The following is a 25,709-nucleotide window of genomic DNA, read 5'->3' as shown; positions in this document are numbered from 1 at the left end:
ACTCCCTCGTGATGATAATGAGATCTAGCCTCAAACAGCATGTAGGGTTGTTACCGGATGATGTTTCCCGGGGCCCGAAGCTGTCTAAACCCTTGTCTTGTGTTGCGTCTCTCGATTCCGCTCAACCCCTCTCAAGCTATCACATAGATGCGTTGGCCTCACGACTAAGTCCTTACACCTAGGACATCTGACGTGTTAATTCCACGACAGTTGGCGCCCACCGTGGGGCTCGCGCACGGTGGTGTTGAGTTCTAGGAGGGATTTTTCTAGGGTTCGAGAAGCTTGCAATCATCAGGATGATGAAGAACCGGCGTTGAAAGCTCCACATCATGCAATAGATCTTATGTGTTTGCTGTAAAAATTTCACCGTCAAACGAGCCGTCGAAACAAAGTTTAGAAAGATCAAGTTGAGGAGAAGGGTCCATCGTTTGAGCCTCCAGACGCGACGCGTCGAAACCAACGGGAGATTGATTTCGGATTAAACGCCGAGTCCTAGAAGCTGTCAAATCCAAGGTTCCATCGAGACCGGCAAAAAGAAATTCTGCTGCTTGATCCGCCGAGTTCCACAAGTTCCTGCTGCCGGGTTGCAGATCAAGTATTATGTCAAAAGCTACTACCGAGTCAACAACCATCAGGACGAGCACGGGGGAATCGAATCGGACTCTGCGGCCTCATCGCTTCTGCCTCCGCCGCTAGGCTCCACCCATGCTGGTGCGCTTCCGCCGGCCGCCGTCCCTCGCCGAGCTGCCTCTAAGCCGCCGCGCCCGAGCAGAGAAGCATCACCTCAAACCACCTCCACTGCCTTCGCCGCCGCGGCCATGAGCCGCTCTCGCTGAGTCGCTGGGGGCCTTAGCCGCCTTGGATGGCTGTGCTTCGCCCTTGTACCGCCGCGCCAGCTCACCTCCTCCCCGCATCGGTTGCTCCGCACCCGCGCTGTTACGTGCCACCGCGGCCGTGAGCCGCCTCGCCGTTGCTGCCATGCGCCGCCTTCACTGCCGCTCTAAACCGCTCGGCCTCCACCGGCCACGCTGCGAGCCGCCGCATGGATCCACAGCCTAGCCCATCGCTCCTCCGCGAGCTGCCATCCATGTCTGCTGCCCTCACCTCACTGACTCGCCGTCTGCTGCGAGTGGCCATCACCCTTGCCGGCCCTCGTTCCGTGCCGCCCTGCCTGGCTGCTGCTGCCGTGGCCCCCGCGGACCCGGCTGCCTGTTAGCCGGGTCAGGGTGCACCTCTTGTGTCGACGATAATGCAACCACGGCATTGTTTTCTTTCAGTTCTAGTGCCCCCAGTGTTCAACTAAACTTGGCTCTACGATTTAGCACGGGTACAGTTCTGAGGATGAAAGGAAGTACTATTTTTACGATAAAAAGACAAAGAGTTCTGCAAACCGCCGGCCGCCCTCAAGCCGCTTGCCTCCATCGACAAGTCAACACTGGCCGCTGGCGCCTGCCTCCTGCTGGCTTTGTGCAGCAGTGCTCAATCCCAGCAGAAACCTATGGAAGAGACGAAGGAACAAGAGAAACCGAAATCCTAGCTCATAAACTGATGGTGATACTGGTCGCATGAAAAACTAAAGCTATAATCATATACCACGGTCACGGTCAGGTGCTAAGTTCAAAGTACTGCTGCCACCACATGCACGTTTTACAAAGAAGGGAGAAAGACAGAGGAAGTTCACGTGAGTGTTGTGCTACATCACATCAGCAGAGTTCCACATATGTATACTAATCAGCATTATCCGACGCCAGTATCCGCGTTCATCCGAAAAAAACATCAGGTGATATCTATCTAGGTTTATTTTATAAGCTTAATATTGTTTTCGTCAAAGAACAGTTATTTTGGCCCGTAATACTTTTTATGCAGGGCGACTATTAAGAGAAAAAGGAGTGGTGTTATACCGCGGATGCACGTTCGGCTGTGCCGCGTGGCTCCACGGGCACGTGTGTCGCGGTCCAGTTTACATCAAATGCGCCAGCTGACTCGCCCGACTGCACCGCCTTACAACGTCATGGATGACTCGCCCGTCCGCCCTCGCGGCCGGTTCACGTGTCCGCGCCAGCTTACAACGTGGAGGACAACTCGCTCGTCCGCGACGGTTTACAACACTATGGGCGACTTACCCGTCCGACCCCATGGCCGACTCTCCCGTCCACGCCGGTTTACAATGCCACGGCTGACTCATCTGTTGTTCGGACAAATCAGGTGATGTCCATCTGAGTCTATTTTTAACACATATTGTTTTTTTGTCAAAAAACAATTTATCTTGGTCGTGGTCTGCAATGTTTTTTTATGCAGGATAATTATTTATGACAAAGGTATTGTTATACCACGGACATGGAGCGCGTGCCAGCATAATTTTGCACTGGCGTTCCTCCGGGCCATGCTGCTCGACGGATACACGTGCAAATCGCCGCCCCCGCTGTTCGATTTACATCCGTCCACGCATGCAGCCGATTCGTTGTCCGCGTCGGCTTACAAACGTCACGGTCGACTCACCCATCCGCACCGGCTTACCGCACTGCGGCCGGTTCACCCATGATTGATTTCAGTTTCATCCGGCGATCATCAAGTCCGTGACGGATAATTTCCAGCCTAACATATCAGGTGAAATCCATCTAAATCTAGTTTGGACAATATTGTTTTTGTCAAAAAACAATTACGTCGGTTTGTATTTTCTTTATATGCAGGACAATTATTCATTATAAACGTGGTTTATACCATGGGTACGGAGCACGCACTGGCAACGTCTTGCCCGGTGTTCGTCCGTGCCACAGTACACGGTGAATGGACGCGTGCAAGACGCCGCCCTTACGGCCCGGTTTACATCAGCTTGCCGGGACCGCGCCTGCGTTTGACTCGCTCGTCCGAACCGGTTTACAACACCGCGGCCGGTTCATCTGTCTGAGCCGCCTCTGATGCTGAGGTCGTCTTTTCCGTCTGCCTCTCGCGGCCTGGTCTACATCAACACACCGAGCCGCACCTGTCTGCATGAGCTGTGTATTGAGTATGAGCAGGTCACTACTTGGGAAGCCCGGTTTTCTTCCAACAAATTGGAGGCAAATTATCATATGTTATCAGCCGCCGTCTGCACTGGATGATTCAATGGGCAGGCGCACAAATCGCCGCCACTATAGTTCGGTTAACTTCAAACAGCCAGTTGGAAGGAACCATTGGCCGAGTTGCTGGCACGGCTCATACGGGATCATTTATAACCCGCCACAGTCACTTTCAACCTTCTGTGGATTCACATCGCGCTATCAACGCCAATCATATACACCTTCTGCTATGGTCAAATATGGAGAATCTCAAGCTAACTCCTTGAGTCGTCTTGAGACTCGGGGACTACAATGACATGACTCAACAAATCGTGCCAGTTTCAGCAGGCTCAAGAACTCCGGGTCATTGGAGGAAAAAATAACCCGGCCCTGGAGATTACTGCTCTATCGGTGCAAATTTAAAGGCCATCAGAAAAATATCCGGCTTAAAATAAAGATTCCGGTTTAAAATCCGGTTCAAGAGACATCTCTCTCCCGCAAAGCTTTGAAGCTCTCAAATCCGGTTCAAACATCCGGCTCAAGGTAAATTTGTCTCTTACAAAGCTTTTAAGCTCTCAAATCCGGTTCAAAGTTCCGGTTCAAAAAGAATTAATCTCTCGCAAGATTCGAGTTCTCAGAAAAAATTAAAGGTTGCCAAAAAGAACTTGCTGCCATGATGCGCGGTTCAAACATAGGTATCCTGCCTTACGGCTTATCTTATTATGGTCACTTGGGGGCTTCCTGCTCATCGGGCATAGCTATCAGTACCCTCTTGATCGGTGCAATGCTTAAACTTATATGGTCACTTGGGGGCTTCCTGTTCAAACATAGGTCATATTCGAACCAAAGAGAACGTAGCTGTCGATACCCTTTTGATTGGAAAACTGCTGAACCTACTTGGGGGCTTCTTGATCGTATCCGAATCATAGCTCAACCCCTTTGGGAATCGACGTGGATCGTATTCGAATCAGCGTCGCTAAACAACTCTTAAGGTCATTTGGGGGCTTCCTGTTCAAACATAGGTCGTATTCGAACCAAAGAGAACATAGCTGTCGATACCCACTTTGATCGGCAACGCCAACGCCACTGGGGGCTATATGATCGTATTCGAATCTTAGCTTAACCCCATTGGAATGGTTTACTGATCGTATTCGAATCAGAAGCCTCAAAAAATTTATCTGTTTCTCATACAGTTTTTGTAATCACAAATATTTGAGTTGTCACAAACATCATGTGTGCCGGCTTTTACAGAATTGGGTTCTCACCCTCACTGTCCGGGTCACATAAACCGGCGGTATCATTCAAGGGATCATAGGGATCTTGTGATCTACTTGTGTGCAGGGTAAGACTACATTTGGGTGGTTACCCGCCCTAGCTTTTGACGTTAAGTCGCCAGGGCATATGTTGTTTAAACTCTGTGCAGGATTTACAGAGCTATGACTTACATAAATGATTCAGTTCAAGCCCATCATCGGAAGATTAACATTGGTGTCTCAAAAGGGTTATCTATTCTTGATTTTCTCAAAGGCTATAAATAGCCGGGTTATAAAAATTTTGGCTTATAATGCAGGCGTAATAAATCGCCATCGGCCAAGAGCCGCCGGGTATTTAAACTCCGGATTTACTTGTCAACAGATAAGGTATTTGAAATCTTTAAATAGCCAAACTTGGCTGGATTTTCATTATGATTTGAATGATTGAGGTTTTCAAACCGGGTTAGTCAAATCTTTAATAGCCAACATGGCTGAATTTTTATTATGGTTATCAGAAACTAATATTATGATTGAGGTTTTCAAAGTCGCTTCAGCGCAATGGCAATTATTTTATCAATGGATATGATTTATTCTACGATGGAAGGAATAGTCCCGAGTCGCTGCAGGCTTACAACCCGGCACTTGAGGGCTACATTATTCAAGTTGAGATTACATCAAATATGCAAGTCACATGTCACTGCCAGCATGCACCATGGCACTTGGGGGCTAATGCAAAGTCATTTTTTGCTCACCTCATTGAAGACCCGACTCATCACATCGTAATGAGCCGGCCCTTGGGGGCTACCAATTGCTCCTGTTAAAATTCAAGATACACAAGCCTTATTACATTATATTGAAGGATCCACTGCTCAGTTGGTAAAGCACAAAGCTATTAACCTTGTGGACGTGGGTTCAAGCCCCAAGATGGGGGTTACATCATATGATATTATTTCCAATGAAAAGTCCCAGCTCAGTATTATCTTACTAAGCCGGCCCTTGGGGGCTACACGTTACTGCTCAAATTTACATCATCATATTTACAAATTCCCTGCTCATTATTACATAATGACCCGACACATGGGGGCTAATGTATATTGCTCTCTGCTGAAGACAATTCCAGGATGACCCGGCTACACTACTATGACTATAGCCGACTCATGGGGGCTACACAACTGGATTTTATTTAAAGCCATGGTGATAAGTCCCGGCTTATTCATGCTGATTAAACCGGCTCTTGGGGGCCACAGGTAATATGGATATAAGGGAGAAATATCTTCAAATTCTCAGTTTTGAGTAAATCAGATTGACCTGGTGTCTGCAAAAATCATAAACCGGCGTCGGCGACAATTATGACTTGGCATCATCTATTTATAACCCGGCAATTTTGGTACTCATAAACCGGCAAGTTTTATATCTTTAAGCCGGCTGAATATAAGTTGAATATTTGAAGACCAATATTTTTGTCAAGTCAGAGCATTGAAAGCCGACTCAAGTGGATTATCTCTTACAATATTTCTCAACAAGAGACCAATGTCAGCAAATTGACTCTGAAGCTGACCTGTTGACCCGGATTTTCAAAGGAAGTATCTGGATTTTTTGCATTGGCAAAATTTGAACATATCTGCTAAAGAGATTTGCTATGAGATTATGGATACATATCAAGAAGGAAGATGACAAGGACTTAAGGATGATCAAGTGCCAGCTTACAAAGAATATTTAACCCGGAACACAACCTGTCAAATTCGTTCTTGTGTTTATATTGCAGATATGACCCGGCCGGACTTGGCGCTTCACCGTGACCCGCCGGAGATATAAACTGGGGGCTAATGTCGGGGATATACCCCGCGGTATGACCCGGCCGGACTTGGCGCTTCACCGTGACCCGCCGGAGGACTGGCGACTCACGGGTCTGGCGGCTCACTGTCAGACGACTCACGAGCCTGACGACTCACGGATGACCCCGACGGCGGGTCAGATAGAAGACTAGGCCCAAGGCCCAGAAGGCCGGCTCATGTTATGGTGGGCCGGCTTAAAAGGAAAGGGATGACGAATATTTCCTTTACGCGGAAGCAAGACCCGGACTTGTATTCAACTTGTAAGAAAAGATAGACTAGCCCTAGTCCTACTAGGACTCCATATGTAACCCGCCCCTCCAACTTATATAAGGAGGGGGCAGGGATCCCCAAAGAGGGACGAGCAAGAAACAATCTCTAGGGCTAGACACAACTAGAGGAGATCCGGTTTACGGCGACTCCCTCGTGATGATAATGAGATCTAGCCTCAAATAGCATGTAGGGTTGTTACCGGATCATGTTTCCCGGGGCCCGAAGCTGTCTAAACCCTTGTCTTGTGTTGCGTCTCTCGATTCCGCTCAACCCCTCTCAAGCTATCACATAGATGCGTTGGCCTCAAGACTAAGTCCTTACACCTAGGACATCTGACGTGTTAATTCCACGACAAAAAGGGAACCCCTACTTTTGTACACCGACAGGCTTGTGCTATCCAGAGGGCGTCCTCATCTTGGTGCACCTGTCGATGTCCGGGCATGTGCCGGATATCCGGGGTTTCCTGATTTGCCGGATGTCCGGGCTTGGCCCCCGGATGTCCGGCCCCTCTGTTTTTATCTATGCTTCTCCTCTGTTCTTCAAGTGCCTCGCCAACCAGGATGTCCGGCCTGCCTGTTCACTTGTGCTACAACGGCCACATTTGAGCTCACACTATATATAGCCCTTCTCCCCCATGGGAGAGGGTTGACCATTCACTTTGAACAAACCCTAGAACACATTTCACTCTCTCTCTCTCACTCCTCCACACCAAATCTTAGATCCCCAAGGGATTTGAGAGCATTTGAGAGAAGTTGTCCGATCAAGTCATAGATCCACTCCTTCCCCTCCTTTGCACCAAAGGAATTTGTGATTTGAGCAAGTCTTGAGCTTTTCTCCAGCGGTCTTGTTACTCTTGGAGGTTGGAGACTCCTAGGCGGTAGGAGTCTTTCGGAGAGGAATCGACCATTGTGATTACCCCCGGAAAAGTTTGTGAGGGTTTGGAGACCACCCCAAGGTCTACCACTAGTGGTTGAGAAACGCCTCTGTGGTGTTCTCTCAAAGGGAGAATAGCGTGAGCCTTCGTGGTGTTGGCGTGCCTTCGTGGTAACATCCACCTCTCTAACGATGACATAGCTTCCCTCCAAGGAAGTGAACATCAGCATACATCCTCGTCTCCCGGAGTTGTGGTCATTCCTAACCCTAACTCTCTACTTGTGGTTACTTGTCTCTTGGCACTTACTTATATCATATTGTTCTTGCTTACTCACATACTTGTGTTACTTGTTTATCTTGCTCAGCTCTTAGCATCACACTTGCAATTGTTAGACTCACTTTCATATTCCGCATTATTGCCTAAAATTGCTAAGTAATAATTAAAATTTGTAATTGTACCTATTCACCCCCTCTAGGTCCATCTCGATCCTTTCAATTGGTATCGGAGCCTCATGCTCTATTGTTGTGGCTTAACCGCCCTAGAGCGAGATGAACCCCGATGGGACTCCCCTTGTTGCAGATCCGAAGAATACGGGCGCGGCTTCCACGGAAGCCAGGTCCTTCACTTCAGAGGATCTGGAACGAGCTCTTGCTAAGCAAAAGGAGGAGCATGATGCCTCTCTTGAGGCCTTGGTCCAAATGAGGATAGCCACACTAACCACGATGCTTGCACCACTTTCTGGTGGTGCGGCCTCGAGGCCAGCTGTGCCTACTCCTTCACTTGGCCAACAACCTCCTAGTAATGAACACTCCAGTGTTCCTTGGCTTTATGCAAGACCTCAAATAGAGAAACCTAAGTATAACCCTCAAGGCAAACCTCCTTTAGTTGATGACACTATCGATTTTGCTTTGTGGAGATTTGCTATGCAGGATCATCTTCGATATGGAAATGATGAGATGTTGGAGATCTTGGAGTATGGCTACCAAGCTGTTGACCCGAAGAATCTTACTCCAAGAGAGATATATGACAAGAATCTCAATGACACAGCAACCATGTGCATAAGAAGATGTATGACTGACAAGCAAAGGAGACCATACATACATATCACAAGTCCAAGGAATTATGGGATAGCATTGTGAGGACCAAGAACGGTACCTCCATACTCCGGCTTGCTCGGTATGAAATTGCCAAGGGTCAATTGCCAAACTTTTGTATGGAGAAAGGTGAATCTCCCAAGCAACTACTTGAGCGTCTCATGACTCTCACCGCTGACATTGAGTCATGTGAATGTGACAAGACTCAAGATGGATTCAACTTGACTAAGCAATTTCTCATGGATAGGTTGCTTCATGCTCTTGCTCCATATCATCACCAAATAGTGTGGGACATAAGACAACACCATGGCTTAAAGCACATGACTCCAGATGACATCATATCCACTTTCCAACTATTTGAAGAGTCAAAGGCAAATGCCACAAAACATCTTGCCATGCATGGTACCTCAACATCAAAGATCAATCCATTGAAGGCCAAGCATGTATGTGAAGAAGAGCAAAGTGAAGAAGAAGATGATGATGATGAGGATGGTGATGAGATTGACTCAGATGAGAGCCCGTCATATGAAGGCATTGCTCTCTTTGTCAAGAAGTTTAGCGCGGGAAAATTCAAGGGAAGATTCCAGAAGAAGAAAGTGAGGAAATGCTACAACTATGAAGAAACCAACCACTTCTCCAACGAGTGCCCTTATGAGAAGAGAGAAGATAAACCAAGATTTCCCAAGACCTTTCCCAAGAAGAAGTTGCCAAATCCTTTGAACTCCAAGCTCAAGAAGAGAGATGGGAAAGCAATGGTTGCTCATGAAGAATCCGATCCGTATGATGTTAGTGGTGTTGCCGGAGTTTCTCAAGATTCTCAAAACACGTTGAGGCTAGTCAACAAGAGTGGTGATGTTGTCACCTACAACTATATGAAAGACTACAAGGGCAACGCTCACAAGTGCTTGATGGCAAAGGCCGTCGTAGAAGATGGAGAGGACCAAAGCTCTCCTGACAAGGTCAAGGTAACCCCATGATCAAACCCTCCTCTTTTTACTCCTCCTACTCCTAGTGATGAGTATCTTGATGCGGAGGATAGTTACGAGGATGATGATATAGATGATCCTATGCTTGCAAAACTAAATAAGTTCATGTGCTCCCTCAAAGGAAAGAAGCTCACTATGTTTCATATGCTTATGGAGATGGTGAGTAAGCACACCATCACCATCAAGGAACTCAAAACCCTTGTCACCGAGGAAAAGGAGAAATATGAAATCCTTGAGCGGAAAGTCCAATATGAGGAAGCACGAAATGATGAACTATGCTTGAAAATTGGTGCAAACATTGATGTTCATACTATAGATCTTGCCTCCTTGAAAAAGGCTAATGACTCTTGCAAAGAGTTGATGAATGATAAAAGTAAACTTGTGAAGTCTCATGCTTCTCTCTCCAAGGATTGTGAGCTCCTATCCGTGTCTCTAAAGACTAAGGAAGAAGACCTCACCCTTCTTACAAAGAGTTTTGAGACGCTCAAGCTTACTTATCTTGAAACTCTAGCCAAGGCTTACTCTTCTCCTATTATCAATGTTGATGCTTGTACTACTAACTCTAGTAGTGATCTAGCATATATTCTTGAGGAGAATTGCTTTCTCAAGGCTCAAATCGAGAAAGGTCTCAGGACATGTGCTCAAGGACAAAAGAACCTTAAGGAGGTATTGAGCCAACACAATGAGGTGTTTGCCAAAGAGGGGCCCGGGTTTGATCCAAGCACAAACAAGAAGAAGACATCTTCTCAAAAGTGCACCACCCCTCTAAAAGAAACATTTGTTAGAGAAGGGCAAGAGGAGAAAGGTAAGGTTGTTAGTGGGAAGGCCACAAGGGGCATGCCCATTCTCAACAAGCCAAAATAGTTCATGCCTCCATCCTATGTGCTTCGTAAGACTAAGGATGGAGAAGTTTATGCAATATTTGTTGGCCCTCGAAATGCATTCCGATTATATGCTATTTGGGTCCCCAAGACCCTTTGTGACTAACTTGAGAGGTCCCATTGCAAAATGGGTGCCTCTAACCAAGTCATAATTGTGTGTAGGTTGCCTTCTCCGGTGGAGTAAAATGGGTGATTGATAGTGGATGTACCAATCATATGACCGGAGATAGCAAATTGCTCTACGATTTCATGGAAGCTATTCAACCATTTATGAACATTATGTTTGGTGGAGGATCAAAAGGACAGGTACTCGGGTTGGGCAAGGTCGCTATCACTAATGACATGTCTCTAGCAAATGTCATGCTTGTTCAATCCCTTAAATATCATTTGCTTTTTGTTCGCCAATTGTCCTCCGTTGGTTATGATACACTCTTTGGACTAACGGATGTGAAAGTCTTTAAGAGAGACACTCTCTAAGTGGCCTTTGTTGGAGAGTTGGATGGCAACCTTTACACGGTTGATTTCTCGAAAGAGAGCACATTCCATGCAACTTGTCTAATGGCCAAGGCCGACAAGGGGTGGCTATGGCATCGCCGGCTAGCCCATGTCGGCATGAGAAATCTTCAAGATCTCTTAAAGGGTAATCACATCCTTGGACTAACCAATGTCTCTTTTGAGAAAGATTGTGTGTGTAGTGCTTGCGTAGCCGGGAAGCAACATCAATCAAAGCACCCACCCAAGAATATTGTGTCTACTTCAAGGCCTTTGGAGATCCTTCATGTGGATCTTTTTGGGCCTCCTTCATGGGATAGTCTTGGTGGGAAAAAGTATGGGCTTGTCATTGTTGATGATTACTCAAGATATACATGGGTCTTCTTCCTCAAGTTCAAGGACGAGACGAAGATCACCTTCATTGATTTTGCCAAGCAAGCACAACGCAAGTTTGACAAAGAAATCTTGGCAATAAGAAGTGATAATGGCTCTGAGTTCAAGAACTATACCTTGGAAGGATTTCTTAGTGATGAAGGGATTGAGCATCAATATTCAGCACCATACACTCCCCAACAAAATGGTGTAGCAGAAAGGACGAACCGCACACTTGTGGAGATGGCAAGGTCCATGTTGGATGAATACAAGTCACCACATAGTTTTTGGGCCGAGGCTGCCAACACCGCATGCCATGCATCAAACCGGCTCTTCCTCCGCACTATATTGAAAAAGACTCCATATGAGATCCTAACTAGGAACAAGCTGAATTTCAAGTACTTTCATGTATTTGGGTGCAAATGTTTCATCCTCAACAAAAGAGAATGGTTAGGAAAATTTCAATCCAAAACAATTGAGGGCATATTTGCTGGCTATGGATCAAACTCTCACGCCTATAGAGTCTACAACAAATCCAATGGATGTGTTGTAGAAACTTGTGACGTGGTGTTTGATGAATTTAATGGCTCCCATGGGGAGCAAGTTGATCTAAGTGATGTAGGTGAAGAAGATTCTTCTCAAGATATTTTGACAATGGGTGTTGGTGCACTTATTCCAATGGAACAAGAACCTCATGATGATGAAGAAGAAGATGGAAGCCTCACACATCAACAAACTACTTCAACACCTATACCATCACAAGCTCCTATTGCTCAACCAATGCCCTTAGTTCAAGTGCAAGAAGATGATCAAGTTCCTCTTCGTGATAATTCTGATGAACAAGATCATCATCAAGGGCAAGAACAAGAAAGTGCAATCATTGATGATGAACCTCAACAAATTCAATATGAAGAAGAAGATCTTCCACCACACATTAATGATCCATATGTTGAGGACGTGGATGATGGACATGAAGTTGAACCCCGCGAAACCCTAACCTCCATCATGCCTCGGGTGGTCGGTCGTGTTGATGTTGACAAAATTCTCACCGGCGTATCGGAAGGTAGAGTCACTCGTAAACATTTGACAAACTTTTGTGCTCACTTCTCGTTTGTGTCTAGTGTTGAGCCTCTCAAGGTACAAGATGCATTGATGGACAACGATTGGCTCGTTGCTATGCAAGAAGAGTTGAACAGTTTTGAACGCAACCAAGTGTGGTCATTAGTCAAGAGGCTAACTACCGAGCACAATGTCATTGGAACAAAATGGATTTTCAAGAACAAGAAAGATGAGAATGGTGTAATCACCTGTAACAAGGCAAGGTTAGTGGCACAAGGGTACTCACAAGTTGAAGGTTTGGACTTTGGTGAGACCTTTGCCCCTGTTGCCCGTCTTGAATCCATTCGCATCTTACTTGTTTATGTTGCTTTCAATGGTTTTACATTACATCAAATGGATGTGAAGAGTGCTTTCCTTAACGGTCCTCTACAAGAAGAAGTATATGTATCACAACCACCTGGGTTCGTTGATCCCGATCAAAAAGACTATGTGTATAAACTTCATAAGGCTTTGTATGGCCTCAAGCAAGCACCTCGTGCTTGGTATGATCATCTTAAGAAGTTTTTACTCGATGATGGTTTTGTGAGAGGGGTGATCGATCCCACTCTTTGTACTAAGAGGGACAAGGGTGATTTGATCTTATGCCAAATCTATGTAGATGATATCATTTTTGGTTCTCCTAACATTCATCTGTGCAAGAAGTTTGCGGCTTCCATGACCAAGAATTTTGAAATGTCACTCAATGCAGATTTGTAGTTCTTCCTCGGATTTAAAATTCAACAATTTCAAGAAGGAATTTTCTTGTCTCAAGCAAAATACCTCAAGGATATCCTAGAGAAGTTTGGCATGTCTGATGCTAGTCCATGTAAGACACCCATGCCAACCAAAATTGTACTCACTAAAGACACAAATGGTATTCCTTTCGACCCATCTATTTATCGCTCTATGATTGGTTCATTGCTTTATCTTTGTGCATCTAGACCAGACATCATGTTTAGTGTATGCATGTGTGCTAGATTTCAAGCTTCCCCTAGGTAAAGTCATCATAAGGCGGTTAAGCATATTCTTAGATACCTTGTTCACACCCCAAAGTTGGGTCTATGGTACCCCAAGGATGCTAAGTTTGATCTCATTGGGTACATGGATGCGGATTGGGCTGGAGACAAAGTGGATCTTAAGTCCAGGTGCATGTCAATTTCTTGGACGCTCCTTGGTAAGTTGGTCCTCGAAGAAAAAAAATTGTGTAGCCCTCTCCACCGCCGAAGCTGAATACATTGCAACCGCCAGTTGTGCAACTCAATTACTATGGATGAGGCAAACTTTGAAGGATTACGGTATCACCTATAGACATGTGCCTCTTCTATGTGATAATGAAAGTGCCATCAATATTGCTGAGAACTCCAATGATCATACCCGCACCAAGCACATTGATATTAGGTATCATTTCTTGAGAGATCATGTGGAAAAAGGTGAAATTGATATTGCTCATGTTGGCACAGATATGCAACTTGCAGACATTTTCACCAAGCCATTGGATGAAGCAAGGTTTTGTCAACTTAGGCGTGAACTTGGTATCTTGGAGCTTGACAACATTATGTGAAATCTAGTACCCATGCATGCATTTTCATAATGTCTTGTCTTATGTAGGCATATATTTAGGGGGAGACACTCAATTCATGAGTACTCTCACCCTACATAATGCATAAATAGAACAAACACTCTCAAAGCTATCATGGTCTCTTTTTGGACTATGGTGCTTTAAAATGATGGAGTCGTGACTATGTACCCAAAAGTCGCAATCTTTGTGGTACTATGTCCCATATGCTCAGACATGGTGACTTTGGTCACCGCTCATGGATTGCATATATGAACCTCTCTTTACTTCATATTGTTGGGTTATTATTGCCCATCGTAGTATGGCCATCAATTACTCAAGTTATTATCCTGCGAACTCTAAATCTCCTTGGCGGAGTCTATATCAATATATCTTTGTTGACCCCTCCTTACAAGATTTTCCCCTGGCTGAGCTCACTGTCCAATTGCCGGACATCTGGCTCCTCAGCCGGACATCCGGGCCCTGGCAGGTTTCTACTTCAAATCTCCCATCGAGCACTACTAGTGGCTGGAGATCCGGGCCCTAGCCGGACATCTAGGTCCTGGATCCTCTCTCTGATTTCCACACGTCGGATATCCGGGCTTGGTCCCCGGATGTCTGGCCCGTTGGCCCTAGTTTTTCTGCTCTCTGACCTCCGCACGCCGGATATCCGGGCCAGGTCCCCGGATGTCCGGCCCATCGCCCGTAGCCACACATAACGGGGGTGGGCTCGGGATTTGGTGGCAGTTCCCCATTCTCCCCTTGCTCTCCCCATCCTTTCAAAATAGCCGCCGCGCCGCCGGGCTGTGCTCCGGCGCTGCCCCGGCCTTCTCCTCCGTCCTCCGGCCCCGATCTCCTGCCCACGGCTTCCTCTCCTCCCGATCTACGTTTCCATCCAATCCATTCCTTGGGTTGTGGTGTGAATCACTCGGGAGGAACCGGTGTCTTGTGGGATTCACCGCCGGAGTTCCTGATGGCACGTACCAAGAACTGCGGCCCTGAGCCTTCTTCCTGGGGTATGGATGCTATCTCTCTTGCATTCTTCTCTTGTTGTGCCCAAACCATCTTAGGGCTTCATTATCTTTCATGGCTATCTTGGCGTATATCTATCTCTAGAGATTTGATGTCAGTTGCCTAGCCTAAAATTCTCTCTATGTACTTGGTTAAACAACTTAATCATGGGAATGTCAAAATTTTGATCTACCACTTGGACTTTTCCTATGGTCATGGTTAAAAATGTTCATCCCACGTTTAATTTGCCTTATCCTTGTTCATAATTTTTAGCTCCTTCTCACCGGGACCGTATCCGTCTGTGTTTCAGTCGATCGCCGGCAAGGTTCCACCGATTCCGATGAACATGCTCGACCTAAGAAGAAGAAGACCACCACTAAGAAGAAGCGTTGGGCACCATCCCCAAGTCCTTCGGCCTCTGATCCGGATGATGAGGACTATGTTGTGGAAGAACAGGATGACATTGCGCCAAGACATTCTGTTGGGCAGTCCAAGCCTGGCACTAGGAGGGCCCCTATGCCTCAAGTCCATGGTGCGGCAATGCCCGTGGTCCATGGTCGTCGTATCTCCATGGAGCTTCCTTTGAGCGGGTACCGCCCCACACACGACTTCACCACCGTGGGGGCTGGTCCATATCTTGAGTTCCGATGAGATTCCAACCCATATGAGATGGTGGCTGATGTCGAGGATCCTCGGTTCTGTACTCGCATGCAGCAAGATCTTTACTCAAGTTTCATCCATGGTCGTGGACTTGCCCCTCATAAATACCTGGATCTTCAGTTCATGCGTGATCATCCTGCCATGTTCCCTTACAACACCGTCAAAATCATTGATGATATGACTCTAGGTCAAGCCATGACCTTCAAGTGTGATTGGAATGAAGTTGCCATCCTTCAGTTCTATGCCACCTGCTTCTTTGGGCCAGACAACACTCTCACATGGATGACTGATGACACTGTGTTGAGCATCACCTATGACCGTTTTGTTCAGATTTTGGGCTTCTCCGGTGTTGGTCATCACATTCACAGTATGGATCCTCGCTATAGGCCCAAAGGGATTGATGCTTGTGTGGCTCTTCTTAAGCCCATCTCTCGGCTCACTGAAGAGGAACGTGCATATCCACCCAATGAGTCATCTATTTTCCGGTCTCCCTACTACATTCTCTATCAGTGTGTTCTCCACACTCTCTATCCGAAGAAGAGAGATCGCGCAAGGGCTCGCAACGACTGGATTAATCTAATGGTACGTATGCATGATGCACCTACTGAGCCTCTTGACACCGCTCACTATATTTGGCATGAGATTCGTCTCTCCAGCTTCATTCAGACGCGTCAATTCCCACATGCTCCATTCATTCAGGCCATAATTGATCACACTGCTCCGTTTGAGGTTGCTAAGACAGTTGGGCATTCCATTTGGAAGCCTCCCGTCCGTATGCGCATGGCCACTCCTGAACCGGCTGCTGCACCTCGACCACCTAGGAAGTCTGCTGGTGGGTCTCAGCCCACTGGTTCCTCCGTGCCTTCTTCCTCGTCTGCTCCGTGTGGACGCCTTGCCTTGTTCTTAGGCAAGGCTCAGTCTGCTATCATGAAGGCAATCACTTTCAGCTGTAAGCAGAATCATGATGTTCAGAAGCGCCTCATCATCTCCAAGAATCAGCTCAAGCAACGCCTTCGTGACCGTGGGAGTCCTGTGAGTGTTGATGATCCGATTCCCGCAGCTCCGTCCTCTTTCACCTTCGAGTTCCCGTCTCGTGACGAGTACACCGAGTTCTTTGATGGTGATGATGACATCCTCCAGGAGTGACCGAGTCTGTCTAGTTCTTCGCCCCTTTTTACTTGTTGCTGTCAAAGGGGGAGAAGTAGTATCTTAGTATGGTCATGCTATGTGTTGGCTATTTGTGTTAGCTATTATTCAAACTTGTTATGTTGCTACCTATGGTACTTGATCGTTTGAGACTATGATATTATCCTTGTGGCTATGAAATCTTTTTAGTCTATGTGTTATGGTGGTTTCATATGTGCTTGTCTCTCACATTTATATCTATTTGAGCTACATATGCTACCATACGATCCTAACATATTCATCTCATGCACACAATGAGGGGGAGCTAAAAGCAAATAGAAACATAAACATATTTTGTACTTTTGCTCTCATGATTGTCAATGCTAAATTTATTTATTGCATCTATGATACTACATGTATGATTGTCATCAACAAACAAAAAGGGGGAGATTGAAAGTGCAACCATGCCCTTACATCGTGTTTTGATGTTGATGACAATATACATGTAGGGGACTAACTATGGTTGTCAAGTAAATCTCAGGTGTTAGTCCCCGGTTCATCAAAGTGTGTGGACCAAGAGCATACGAAGTGATTTTACTCAAGGATGAAGTATCAAAATTGATTACATATTTGTTTTCTTGAGTATAGGATCCCGCACTATTAAGTGGGAATCGATAGGGTTAGTTAAAGGCTTGCTCTTGCCACAAACCTCCTTCCCATAAATGCACATACTCCATCTTCATACTCTCTAACATGTTTTTATCTCTGGCTTGCCGGATGTTCGGGCTTCAAGACGGATGTCCGGGCCTCACGCCGGATGTTCGGGCCTCACGCCGGATATCCGGCCTCCTCACCGGATATCCGGGCCTAGCTATCCAGAGAGCACTTTGTGCTGGTGCTGCTTGCCGGATGTCCGGCCCTCTATGCCGGATGTCTGGGCTCCCCGTGCACCCCAGATTTCCGGGCTTTCTTGTCGGATGTCCGGCTTGCGCTATCCAAAGGGCGTCCTCATCTAGGTGAACCTGCCGGATGTCCGGGCATTTGCTGGATGTCCGAGGTTTCCTGATTTGCCGGATGTCCGGGCTTGGCCCCCGGATGTCCGACCCCTCTTTTTTATCTATGCTTCTCCTCTGTTCTTCAAGTGCCTCGCCAGCCCGGATGTCCGGCCACCTTGCCCGGATGTCCGGCCTGCCCGTTCACTTGTGCTACAACGGCCACATTTGAGCTCACACTATATATAGCCCTTCTCCTCCACGGGAGAGGATTGACCATTTACTTTGAACAAACCCTAGAACACATTTCACTCTCTCTCACTCCTCCACACCAAATCTTAGATCCCCAAGGGATTTGGGAGCATTTGAGAGAAGTTGTCCGATCAAGTGATAGATCCACTCCTTCCCCTTCTTTGCACCAAAGGAATTTGTGATTTGAGCAAGTCTTGAGCTTTTTCCCATCGGTCCTGTTACTCTTGGAGGTTGGAGACTCCTAGGCGGTAGGAGTCTTTCGGAGAGGAATCGACCATTTTGATTACCCCCGGAAAAGTTTGTGAGGGTTTGGAGACCACCTCAAGGTCTACCACTAGTGGTTGAGAAACGCCTCCGTGGTGTTGTCTCAAAGGGAGAATAGGGTGAGCCTTCATGGCGTTGGTGTGCCTTCGTGGTAACATCCACCTCTCTAACGGTGACGTAGCTTCCCTCCAAGGAAGTGAACATCGGCATACATCCTCGTCTCCCAGGGTTGTGGTTATTCCTAACCCTAACTCTCTACTTGTGGTTACTTGTCTCTTAGCACTTACTTATATCATATTGTGCTTGCTTACTCACATACTTGTGTTACTTGTTTATCTTGCTTAGCTCTTAGCATCACACTTGCAATTGTTAGGCTCACTTTCATATTCCGCATTATTGCCTAAAATTGGTAAGTAATAATTAAAATTTTCAATTCTACCTATTCACCCCCCTCTAGGTCCATCTCGATCCTTTCAGAGATAACTCATCAGTTTACGCAAGTATAACAAGCATCAAGTGTGCATTAAAAACAAACACTTATGACTCAAAAGCTTCCACAATTGTATGTACTTTTTAGCCAATCATTTCTATGTGCGGGATATTTTTCAATCTTCATGAGCACTATGCGGATTGTGGAATACATAGTAATGATGTGCACGGCGGTTTTGTAATGAGAACCCCAACAAATTTCCATCGGCCGGGCTAACCCCATCGTTTGGTTTAATCCACGTCCACTTTGTGCTTCACCATCTTCAAGTGCTTTCAAAATTTCTTGCGCTCTAACATTTGGAAGCATGTCATGGCACTTACAAGAAAGTCCAATGATATTCAATAGCTAAGAGACTTGATCAAAAGACCACACCGACCCACTATTTGCTTTGGCAACGACAACAAGAACCAACTGGAGTGTGTGCAAAGCAATGGATGTAGTAAGCGCATGGTGACTCGTTCATAATCAATGTTTTTAGCCCCTTGATCTCACTTTTCATGTTACTAACCCCATCATAACCTTGTCCACACACTTGAGAAAAGAGTCTAATGATGGGCATCAAGTAACAACTCAATCATTGTCTTCAATGACAAAGAGGTGGCATTAGCCACATGTATTACTCCAAGAAAGTGCTCACATACCCAAGCAAGTTTATGAACATAGCGGAAGCAAAGAGCTAGTTGTTCCTTTTGAGATACATCTCTAGGCTCATCAGCTAGGATTGCAAAGTGACCATCACCAATTTCCTAAACTATGTGTCTATTAACCTCCATCGAAGAACAATTGATGATTTCATTTTGTATTCTATGACAAATCAGCTTACATTTTCTTGGAGCATTGTTCAATACAATCTTGTCGGTGTCTTCATTATATGCAGCAAGACAAGCTAGAAGTTCAAGAAAGTTTCCTTCGTTACATGAATCTCCACTTTCATCATGTCCAAGAAATATCAATCCTTATCCCAAAATAAACCTCAAGCTTCTAATCGAATAAGTCAGACTATCAATGTAAAGATTTCTATTCACTTCTGGTATCTTAATGATAACCTTAGAAACCGAAGTTTCTGGATTCACAAAGAAGTTGAACTTCTCTTGATCTGGATTATGGATACTTTTTATACCACCCACATGGGTGGTAAGTCTCTCACATTTGTCCCAACTTCTCCGACCACCTTCAACAAAGTTGTTGCCACCCTTAGATTTCACCTTAAACAACTAGCACACAAAGCAAAATGACGCATGCTCTTTTACACTATATTCAATCCAAGGGTACTTATTATACAAATGACTAGAGAAGTGTCGATTTTCTCCTTTTATTTCTCTGACCAGATAGTCATGTTTGCTATGTCGGCATACCGCTTTGCCATGGACGAGCGGGAGCGTCCAAATGCGACTGCATCAAGCAGGGCACCGGATGGTTGTCGCACCATCTGGAAGACCATGCAGGGATGGCCTGCTCTCCCAAAGGTTTGGGTGTTTTCTTCATATCTGGTTTCCAACACATTAGCTACGTGGGCAAATAAGCATTCACAACAGTTGGAAACTAACAACGTGTGCCCTCTCTATGGTATGGAACACAATGATGATTTCCATGTTCTGTGCAGGTGCCCTCAAGTGGTGAGCCTGGCGCACGATGTCGAAGGACTAGATGTTCCCGGAGATTGTTGCAGTCCGGAACACAAGGCCGGAGTGGCTCTCTGACGTCCTACACCCACTCTCCAACACATAACACATGGTGGTACTGATGACGCGGTGGAGTTCCTGGCATGTGTGTAACGAGATTACACACGATAAGGCCCCACCGCCCACGGAAGTGAAGGAAATATGCCCTAGAGGCAATAATAAAGTTATTATTTATTTCCTTATATCATGATAAATGTTTATTATTCATGCTAGAAAGGTATTAACCGGAAACATAATACTTGTGTGAATACATAGACAAACAGAGTGTCACTAGTATGCCTCTACTTGACTAGCTCGTTGATCAAAGATGGTTATGTTTCCTGGCCATAGACATGAGTTGTCATTTGATTAACGGGATCACATCATTAGGAGAATGATGTGATTGACTTGACCCATTCCGTTAGCTTAGCACTCGATCGTTTAGTATGTTGCTATTGCTTTCTTCATGACTTATACATGTTCCTATGACTATGAGATTATGCAACTCCCGTTTACCGGAGGAACACTTTGTGTGCTACCAAACATCACAACGTAACTGGGTGATTATAAAGGTGCTCTACAGGTGTCTCCGAAGGTACTTGTTGGGTTGGCGTATTTCGTGATTAGGATTTGTCACTCCGATTGTCGGAGAGGTATCTCTAGGCCCTCTCGGTAATGCACATCACTTAAGCCTTGCAAGCATTGCAACTAATGAGTTAGTTGCGGGATGATGTATTACGGAACGAGTAAAGAGACTTGCCGGTAACGAGATTGAACTAGGTATTGAGATACCGACGATCGAATCTCGGGCAAGTAACATACCGATGACAAAGGGAACAACGTATGTTGTTATGCGGTCTGACCGATAAAGATCTTCGTAGAATATGTGGGAGCCAATATGAGCATCCAGGTTCCGCTATTGGTTATTGACCGCAGACGTGTCTCGGTCATGTCTACATAGTTCTCGAACCCGTAGGGTCCGCACGCTTAACATTTCGATGAAAGTTCTATTATGAGTTTATATGTTTTGATGTACCGAAGGTTTTTCGGAGTCCCGGATGTGATCACGGACATGACGAGGAGTCTCGAAATGGTCGAGACATGAAGATTGATATATTGGATGACTATATTCGGACACCAGAATGGTTCCGGGGGTTATCAGATATATACCGGAGTACCGGGGGGGTTACCGGAACCCCCGAGAGGCTATTGGGCCTCATGGGCCCAATTGGTGGAAGAGGAGAGGAGGCCAAGGGGCAGCCGCGCACCCCTCCCCCCCCCAAGTCCGAATTGGACAAGGAGGGGGGGCGGCGCCCCCCTTTCCTTTCCCCCTCTCTCCTTCCCTCTCCTCTCCTAGTCCAACAAGGAAAGGGAGGGAGTCCTACTCCCGGTGGGAGTAGGACTCCTCCTGGCGTGCCTCCTCCTGGCCGGCCACACCTCCCCCCTTCCTCCTTTATATACGGGGGCAGGGGGCACCCTAGAGACACAACAATTGATCGCTTTATCTTTTAGCCGTGTGCGGTGCCCCCCTCCACCATAGTCCACCTCGATAATATTGTAGCGGTGCTTAGGCGAAGCCCTGCGTCGGTAGAACATCATCATCGTCACCACGCCGTCGTGCTGACGAAACTCTCCCTCAACACTCGACTGGATCGGAGTTTGAGGGACGTCATCGGGCTGAACGTGTGCTAAACTCGGAGGTGCCGTGCGTACGGTACTTGATCGGTCGGATCGTGAAGACGTACGACTACATCAACCGCGTTGTGCTAACGCTTCCGCTTTCAGTCTACGAGGGTACATGGACAACACTCTCCCCTCTCGTTGCTATGCATCACCATGATCTTGCGTGTGCGTAGGTTTTTTTTTAAATTACTACGTTCCCCATCAGTGGCATCTGAGCCTGGTTTTATGCGTTGATGTTATATGCACGAGTAGAACACAAGTGAGTTGTGGGCGATATAAGTCATACTGCTTACCAGCATGTCATACTTTGGTTCGGCGATATTGTTGGATGAAGCGGCCCGGACCGACATTACGCGTACGCTTACGCGAGACTGGTTCTACCGACGTGCTTTGCACACAGGTGGCTGGCGGGTGTCAGTTTCTCCAACTTTAGTTGAACCGAGTGTGGCTACGCCCGGTCCTTGCGAAGGTTAAAACAGCACCAACTTGACGAACTATCGTTGTGGTTTTGATGCGTAGGTAAGAACGGTTCTTGCTAAGCCCGTAGCAGCCACGTAAAATTTGCAACAATAAAGTAGTGGACGTCTAACTTGTTTTTTGCAGGGCATGTTGTGATGTGATATGGTCAAGACATGATGCTAAATTTTATTGTATGAGATGATCATGTTTTGTAACTGAGTTATCAGCAACTGGCAGGAGCCATATGGTTGTCGCTTTATTGTATGCAATGCAATCGCCCTGTAATGCTTTACTTTATCACTAAGCGGTAGCGATAGTCGTAGAAGCATAAGATTGGCGAGACGACAACGATGCTACAATGAAGATCAAGGTGTCGCGCCGGTGACGATGGTGATCATGACGGTGCTTCGGAGATGGAGATCACAAGCACAAGATGATGATGGCCATATCATATCACTTATATTGATTGCATGTGATGTTTATCTTTTATGCATATTATCTTGTATTGATTGACGGTAGCATTATAAGATGATCCCTCACTAAATTATCAAAGTATAAGTGTTCTCCCTGAGTATGCACCGTTGCGAAAGTTCTTCGTGCTGAGACACCACGTGATGATCGGGTGTGATAGGCTCTACGTTCAAATACAAAGGGTGCAAAACAGTTGCACACGCGGAATACTCAGGTTAAGCTTGACGAGCCTAGCATATAACAGATATGGCCTCAGAACACGGAGACCGAAAGGTCGAGCGTGAATCATATAGTAGATATGATCAACATAGTGATGTTCACCGTTGAAACTACTCCATCTCACATGATGATCGGACATGGTTTAGTTGATATGGATCACGTGATCACTTAGAGGATTAGAGGGATGTCTATCTAAGTGGGAGTTCTTAAGTAATATGATTAATTGAACTTAAATTTATCATGAACTTAGTACCTGATAGTATCTTGCTTGTCTATGTTGATTGTAGATAGATGGCCCGTGCTATTGTTCTGTTGAATTTTAATGTGTTCCTTGAAAAAGCAAAGTTGAAAGATGATGGTAGCAATTACACGGACTGGGTCCGTAACTTGAGGATTATCCTCATTGCTGCATAGAAGAATTACGTCCTGGAAGCACCGCTGGGTGCCAGGCCTGCTGCTGATGCAACTGACGACGTTAAGAACGTCTGGCAGAGCAAAGCTGATGACTACTCGATAGTTCACTGTGCCATGCTTTACGGCTTAGAACCGGGACTTCAACGACGTTTTGAACGTCATGGAGCATATGAGATGTTCCAGGAGTTGAAGTTAATATTTCAAGCAAATGCCCGAATTGAGAGATATGAAGTCTCCAATAAGTTCTACAGCTGCAAGATGGAGGAGAATAGTTCTGTCAGTGAGCATATACTCAAAATGTCTGGGTATAATAATCACTTAATTCAACTGGGAGTTCAACTTCCGGATGATTGCGTCATTGACAGAATTCTTCAATCACTGCCACCAAGCTACAAGAGCTTCGTGATGAACTATAAAATGCAAGGGGTGGATAAGACGATTCCCGAGCTCTTCGCAATGCTAAAGGTAGCGGAGGTAGAAATCAAAAAGGAGCATCAAGTGTTGATGGTCAGTAAAACCACTAGTTTCAAGGACTAATCATGCACGCAAATGTGTACGACCAAGATCAGGGACTCACGGGAAGATATCACAGCACAACTCTAAAACATAAACAAGTCATAGAAGCATCATAATACAAGCCAGGGGCCTCGAGGGCTCGAATACAAGTGCTCGATCACAGACGAGTCAGCGGAAGCAGCAATATCTGAGTACAGACATAAGTAAACAAGATTGCCTTAAGAAGGCTAGCACAAAAGTAGCAACGATCGAAAAGGCAAGGCCTCCTGCCTGGGACCTCCAAACTACTCCTCGAAGCCGAACTCCATGTAGAATCATCCTCGGGATCTCTAGCTCCTGGACTCCAGCATCTGGTTGCGACAATCAGGTATAGAAGGGGGAAAAGAGGGAGAAAAGCAACCGTGAGTACTCATCCAAAGTACTCGCAAGCAAGGAGCTACACTACATATGCATGGGTATATGTGTAAAGGACCATATCAGTGGACTGAACTGCAGAATGCCAGAATAAGAGGGGGATAGCTAATCCTGTCGAAGACTACGCTTCTGGCAGCCTCCATCTTGCAGCATGTAGAAGAGAGTAGATTGAAGTCCTCCAAGTAGCATCGTATAGCATAATCCTACCCGGCGATCCCCTCCTCGTCGCCCTGTTAGAGAGCGACCACCGGGTTATATCTGGCACTTGGAAGGGTGTGTTTTATTAAGTATCCAGTTCTAGTTGTCATAAGGTCAAGGTACAACTCCGGGTCGTCCTTTTACCGAGGGACACGGCTATTCGAATAGATAAACTTCCCTGCAGGGGTGCACCACATAACCCAACACGCTCGATCCCATTTGGCCGGACACACTTTTCTGGGTCATGCCCGGCCTCGTAAGGTCAACATGTCGCAGCCCCACCTAGGCTCAACAGAGAGGTCAGCACGCCGGTCTAAACCTATGCGCGCAGGGGTCTGGGCCCATCGCCCTATGCACACCTGCACGTTGCGTACGCGGCCGGAAGCAGACCTAGCCCCCTTAATACAAGCGCGAGCTTACGGTCCAATGCGGCGCGCGCCACTCAGTCGCTGACGTCAAAAGAGCTTCGGCTGATACCACGACGTCGGGATACCCATAACTACTCCCGCGTAGATGGTTAGTGCGTATAGACCAAATGGCCAGACTCAGATCAAATACCCAGAACTCGTTAAGCGTGTTAAGTATCCGCGAACGCCGACCGGGGCCAGGCCCACCTCTCACCTAGGCGGTCTCAACCTGCCCTGTCGCTCCGCCATAAAGTAACAGTCGGGGGCCGTCAGGAACCCAGGCCCACCTCTACCGGGGTGGAGCCACCTGTCCTTTCAGCCCCCTCATCAGAATCACTTGCGGGTACTCAACGAGCCGACCCGACTTTAATCACCACATGTGTCATGTATATAATGTTTATAGTATATACCCGTGATCACCTCCCGAAGTGATCACGGCCCAGTAGTATAGCATGGCAGACGGACAAGAGTGTAGGGCCACTGATGGAACGCTAGCATCCTATACTAAGCAGTAGGATAGCAGGTAAGGGTAACAACTGTAGCAACAATGTCAGGCTATGCATCAGGATAGGATTAACGGAAAGCAGTAACATGCTACACTACTCTAATGCAAGCAGTATAGAGAAGACTAGGCGATATCTGGTGATCAAGGGGGGGCTTGCCTGGTTGCTCTGGCAAGAAGGAGGGGTCATCTTCGATGTAGTCGAACAGACGAACATCGGCAG

This window comes from Aegilops tauschii, chromosome 4 (assembly GCF_002575655.3).
Source record: "Aegilops tauschii subsp. strangulata cultivar AL8/78 chromosome 4, Aet v6.0, whole genome shotgun sequence".
Taxonomy (NCBI): domain Eukaryota; kingdom Viridiplantae; phylum Streptophyta; class Magnoliopsida; order Poales; family Poaceae; genus Aegilops; species Aegilops tauschii.
This window is presented reverse-complemented; position numbering follows the sequence as displayed.